Here is a 6,134-nt window from a genome sequence, read left to right as displayed (position 1 = left end):
TCTACCTCTCCTTCCCAACTTACTATGAACTTCCAATCAACATTCATGTTCACAAAATTAGTCAATGAACTTCGCAGCCATAGGTTGGTGTTGATATCCCACCTGTACGGCAAACACCAGTTACAAAAGAAAATAATATAATCTTCTATTCTCCCATTAAACATGGTTATGTGACAAAAAGCTCAATCTCAGTGCTTTGCCTGTACGTCTGGAAGCTGATCAGGAAAACCCATACCGGGAAATATATTATAGTGTTCTTCAGCGATGTAGCACAGGAATCTCTTCTTTGAAAGTTAATTGGCTCCTGGACGGATGTCTGTCAACATGTCATAGCACTTGAAAAGCAACCTTTCAGTGTATGTTACCATGTTGCTAGTTGAATGTTAATTTTTATACTCTACCTACTAGATATCATCTTCTTTAATTTACACTTCAACTGGAGTCTTCTCGCCTAAAAGTTTCAATTTAAGCTACATGACTTTTTTATTTTTGTTAAAGTCTGGATTAACAACACGCCACCCTCTTTTCAACAGCAATACATACAAACAGAATCTTGCTGTGTCCTTCTCAAGCACTGCAAGCATGAGAACTTCTTCCAACCCTACATTTCCACTCTTCTTATTTCACACCAGGACTGTCAGTGATTTTTCCAAAACTATATTGTTTGCTGACCTGAAAGCTCCATTCTTTCCCCACCTTAAAAGACAGTACAGAACTATTTACCGCATCTTCGCCATTGTTTTCCTCCCTGAAGTTCTGCATAGCGATTCAAGTAGCCTTAAAGGGGGTTAGCAAGTAATGGTTTATATGTACGGCCATCTTTACTGCATGGTTTGCCATCCGAAGATGTAACTATACCATTATATTGTTAAACAGTACTGTCAAGATAGGGCAAATTTTGAAGCCAGATAGCCGTAACTAACTGCTCCTTTTTCTTTAATGGATTTCAGGTCGATATGGTCATAATACCAGCAACAACTGGGCAAATGGGTGTTTTGCCAGGGCATGTTGCAACCATAGCAGAGCTCAAACCTGGGTTGCTTGCTGTGCATGAGGGGAGCGAAGTGACCAAATACTTTGTCAGCAGTGGGTTTGCATAAATCTATCCTTCCCGTACAAAGAATACAATACATTATATGCATTGTAAAATTAGCACAGAATACAATACATTGCATAAATCTTTTCTTCCGGTACAATAATGGCTGCCGATATTTACACTCATTAGTTCAAGAAACCTATAAAGATCGCAGAATTTACCATATAAACAACAAGGAAAATATTTAGAGATTATAACGCTATCACGAGATCAAAACTGCGAAATTAGAACGGAACAAAAAAAATATCTTCCATACCTTCGGCCGGAGATTCGTCGGGAGAAGCGGTTGGAGGAGAGGGTGCGAAGGACGCCGAATGCTGGACCGCCGCCACCGGAGAGGAGGGAGGAGGAGGGGACAAGGGTCGGCGCTCAGGAAATCCTAGAAACCCTAGGTTTTGGAGAGCCTGGAGGCGGAGGAGGGAGGAGCTAGGGTCGGCTAGGGCTTGATATCGATCGAGGATGGGGGAGAAGGGGGGCGGCCGCTGGGTTTTGTTTAGAATTAGGTTTTCGACGACGCGAATACGCGTCGTCTAAGGTTCTACAATACAACGACGCTAATTAGCGTCGTATATTGCCGGCGCTTTTACAAACGTCGGGCTTTTTAGGCGCTACAAAGGAAATCGCCGACGCTTGTATACAGCATCGGCAAAAAAGTGTCGGCGAAAACCAATTTTGCTGTAGTGAGCCCGGTCAATCTTTCGAAGAAAATGGACGGACGTGAACCCACGAGAAGGAGCATGCCCTCAAACACAAGCTGCTCCAACTTTACAGGAGTCGCCGCGAATAACCCCACCAAAACGCGTCCAATTCATTGATGAAACGCTCCATTTGTCCTCCTGATCACGGGCTCGCTGCCGTCCCTTTTGGATCCGAACGCGAGCGGCTCGGCCTCTCATCGAGTCAAGCCCTTGGGTTTCAAACATGGGCCTGCCACAGGCCTCAGCCGTTGGCCCCGACCAAGTCTTTTCATTAGAAAAACGCGCTTCTTGGACTTCAAACTTTTGAACCCATGCATGCATACGAAGGCTAACCTTCTCCATCGGTAAGCTAACAAACGAGAAGATGGAAACTTGTGTAATTATAATATATGTATATATCAAGACCTGCCTTTCTCCATCTTCGTCCCAAATTCCAGAATCAAACATCCAACATTATTCTGCAAAGAAAGGACTCACACAGTGTAGTTCTTAATTAGAGACATGGGTCTTCGCTCTAGAGAATTGCTGTTTCTCTTCCTGGTAATCTCAAGCTTGAATCCACTTTTGGCAGCTGCGAGGCCTTTGGAAGGAGAGTGGGAGCCAAAGGACGCTGAGCTTATTCTGGAGGTGCTAAGAGGTCCGGTGACACCTTCGGAGCCTTCGGGCTGCACCCACAACCCCGGGAACCATGGTGGTCCTTGTCCCCCTCGTTGATGTCTGCCGATGGGCTCTTTCTCCTAACGTTGGAACTCCCATGCTATCTTTCTCTTACTTTAAATATATACAATAAGAAGATATTTTTTATTTCTTTTCTAAGTTGATGTTTTGCTTGCAAATAATGGAACACCAACAACTAGGGCGCCTACTAGCTAGTGCCGCTCTAACACATTGATACAGCAGAAAGCTGTGCAAGAAAAGGTGTGAAAAATGTAATAAATCTCTCCTCCCTCTCTCTCTCTCTCTCTCTCTCTCTCTCTCTCTCTCTCTCTCTCATATATAAACATGCATGCGATGTCGGTGTTGCAAGGAACCTGCCAACAGAACCCCAAACTGCTCTTATATTAATATTACATTAATACGTTTTTGTTATCTTGGTTGTATTTGGCTGAAAATATAATAACTGTTGCTGGAAATTGGACCCGGGGGCGACCATCGGCTGAGGAGGGAGGAGCTCCGCTATTGGAATGGCGGGCGGCGGTACGTCGGCAGGTGGCGTCCTCCGGAGGACCTGCAAGAAGCCGGTGGCCGGGGTTTCCGGCGCCGGCCCTCCGATGCTTAAGTCAGAGAGGGAAAAGTAAGAGGGAGAAAAGGAGGAGGATGTTTTTTTTCCGGATTTTTGTGTCCAACCCTCCCCCGATGGAGGAGTTCCCCTTTATAGAGGGATATTGTATTACCTGGGAGGTGACGGGGCAGGTTGTCCTCTTTGTGATAATTGAGCACGATCATGTACATTAATGGCGTCGTGGGGGATGAGACCGGATCAGATCGGAGTCAGTGAACTGTCGTGGTTGATCGGACCTGGTGGAGTGGTTCAACCGCCCGCTATGGAGGACCTGGGGTCCGTAGATAACAAGTGCATTGATTGTTGAACGAACCGGTGATCGGGGAAGATCATACGCTTTGATGGTCGAGTGATCCGGAAATCATCTTGAGTCGTGCTCATTAATGGTTGAGTGCACTGGAGGCCTACAGAGGCCATGCGCATTAATGGTCTGGCGGTAGCCTGATATGGCGAGATTTGAGTGTCTGGAGTTAGGCTTCCGAAAGGTGTCAGGCCGAGGCCGAGTACTAGGGTGGGATGCTTCGGAACCTGGCATCCGGCCGGGCGCTGAGCGGGGCTGGCTGCCCCAAGTCGGGCGCTTGTGGCCCGGGCGTTGCTTGGTCAGCGCCTTCTGGTCGGGCGCCTGGCCGAGCTGGCTGCCTTAAGTCGGGCGCCTACGGCCCAGGAATTGCGTGGTCGGCGCCCTCTGGTCGGGTATTGCTTGGTCGGGCGCCTGGCTGAGGTGGCTACCTACGGCCCGGGTATTGCTTGGTCGGCGCCCTCTGGTCGGGCGCCTGGCCGAGGTGGTTGCCTTGCATCGGGCGCCCCTTGAAACAGCATCTTCCGGATGATTTGGGTTTTTCCCCAACACTACCCCCGACTTCCTAGTTCGAGCCGCTTGCAGGCTCGGATGCGGAAAGTAGTTTATTTAATGCCGCGTTGGTAGGGACTGAATTTTCGAATTTTGGTGACGTTTTGCACGTTTCAAGGTGATATTAATAAGGGGATATGGGGCGACGCCTTTTCGCCTTTCGAAACGGCCTCGTGTCGTGGGCTCATGACGTGGCTCCGTGATCCGATGTGACGCCGCCTTGATTCGACATTCAAGGCGTCGATTCGAACTGGATATGCCCGTATGGCTCCCGGGATCGGCACGTGGCACGATCTAAACGGGGCGTGGGATCCTATTTCGCCAATCTGGGCTGTTGAAAAGATTTATACAAGCCCTCAACTTAGCCCTGAGGGTTTCTATTTGGCGACCTTTGCTGCTTATCCTCCAACTATCCCCTTCCCCGTTCCTCCGGCGGCCTCCCGGGACCTTTACTCCAGTTTCTCTTCATTTCTGGCGGTGATCTTGATAGGTGCTCTCTTTCGTCTGCTCGGGAGGCCCTTGTTCTCGTTTGTTTCTTTCCCCCTTCCCTTTTTTTTTGTTAGGATGGGTCGTGGTCCCGATGAGGTTGGGTCCGCCTTTAGTGTCAAGGAGATAGAAATGGTCGAGGAGTGGTTCTTCCCTCAGTACGGGTTCCACTTGGAACCCGCGGGGTCGAGGGATCGGGTGACCAGGCCCCCTCCGGGCCGGATCAGAGTGTATACAGAATCACTCTGGGCCAGCCTACAGTTCCCTCTTCACGGGTTTGTGAACGAGTTGCTGGCGACATATCAGATCATCCCGGCGCAACTCGTTCCGAACGCGTGGAGAACTATAGTCGGTTTTTTATCCTTGTGCCTTTTGCACGGGATGCTGACCTCCGTCAACATTTTTCGGTGGTACTTCTTATTGAAGTCCAACCCGGGTGACGGAGAGTGGCTTTACCTTGCCCTTCGGGGTGGTCGGCCGCTTTTCCGGGGGGCTCCTTCATCCATCCACGGATGGAAAAAGAAATTTTTCTTTTTGTCTTCCGAGCGGACGTAGGGGTTCAATTCTCGGTGGGAGCAAGCCCGGCTCAAGGCCGTCAACAAGCTCCCCATCCTGTCCAAGGGCGAGCAGAAGATCCTCGATGCCCTTAGCGGCCTCGAGGAGGACATTCTGCTAAACGACCTTGTGAGCGAGGACGCTCTGGTTAACGTCGGCCTGAGCTCGGCGCGCCCTCAGGGTAAGGGTAGTTTCTATTCGTGTTTTATTTTTTGCTTGCTCTTATTTCCTGATATTTACCCTTTTTCTTTATTTCTTTGCTCTCAGACATTCCAAAAATGGTGACGAAGGATTCGGCCTTATATGCTCGGTTCCAAAAGAGGGCGGCCGAAGCTGGTGGGCCCCTCTCGAGCCCAGGAAGAAAGCTAGGTCTTCATCTGGCGCGGTTGCCAGGGCGAGGGCGGCTAGACCTGTTCGGATGGAGGCTCCGAACCACGGTCAAGAGGGTAGGGGCCCTATGGGGGCTTTTACGCTTGCGTGTCCCACCCCCATCTCACAGCGGTCGGGTTGGGCACCTGCCCAACCCCAACTCTCCGGTCCCGAGCTGAGTAGCAGTCAGGGGGCTGCGGAGCCGCATCCGCCGAGCCCAGGAAGGCCCAGTTCTCCGGGCCCGTCGGGGGATCAAGGCCACCAGGAGAGAGTACCTTATGCTCCTGGTTGGGCAGTCTTCGAGGGCGATTCGGCCCTGGATAATCCCCAAACGGCGCGCAAAGTTCTTCGGGTCGCGCTGCTCCCGGCCGACCAGGCCAAGGTCCGGTCCATGAGTTATGGCGCCTTCATGGATACGACCATCGGTTCTGCCATCCGGGTAAGTTTGCCTTTGCATTTGTGTAAGTTCGTTTCGAATTGGCTCGGACTTTGTTTCTTATCTCTTTCTTTTACAGCACCTCCACGAGATCGAGACGCTGATGCATATAGTCACAGACTATCGGGAACGAGCCCGAAAGTATCAGCGAGGGCAGGAGGAAGCCGAGGCGAGGCGCCTCGCGTCCGAGGCCGAGCAAAAAGTGCTCCAAGCGAAGGTGGAGGTGGCCGAGGACGAGATTCGGGCTCTGAACGCTGAGCTCGAGGAGGAGAAGGGCGCACACGCCCTGGCCAGGTCAGAGCTGCGTGCTTCAGAGGCGCATCTGGCCGAGGCCACTTCGGTGCTCGCTATCCGCGAGCAGG

Source organism: Phoenix dactylifera, unplaced genomic scaffold, assembly GCF_009389715.1.
Source record: "Phoenix dactylifera cultivar Barhee BC4 unplaced genomic scaffold, palm_55x_up_171113_PBpolish2nd_filt_p 000342F, whole genome shotgun sequence".
In the NCBI taxonomy this organism is placed as follows: Eukaryota; Viridiplantae; Streptophyta; class Magnoliopsida; order Arecales; family Arecaceae; genus Phoenix; species Phoenix dactylifera.
The sequence above is the reverse complement of the archived record's forward strand: the minus strand, read 5'-3'. Positions refer to the sequence as shown.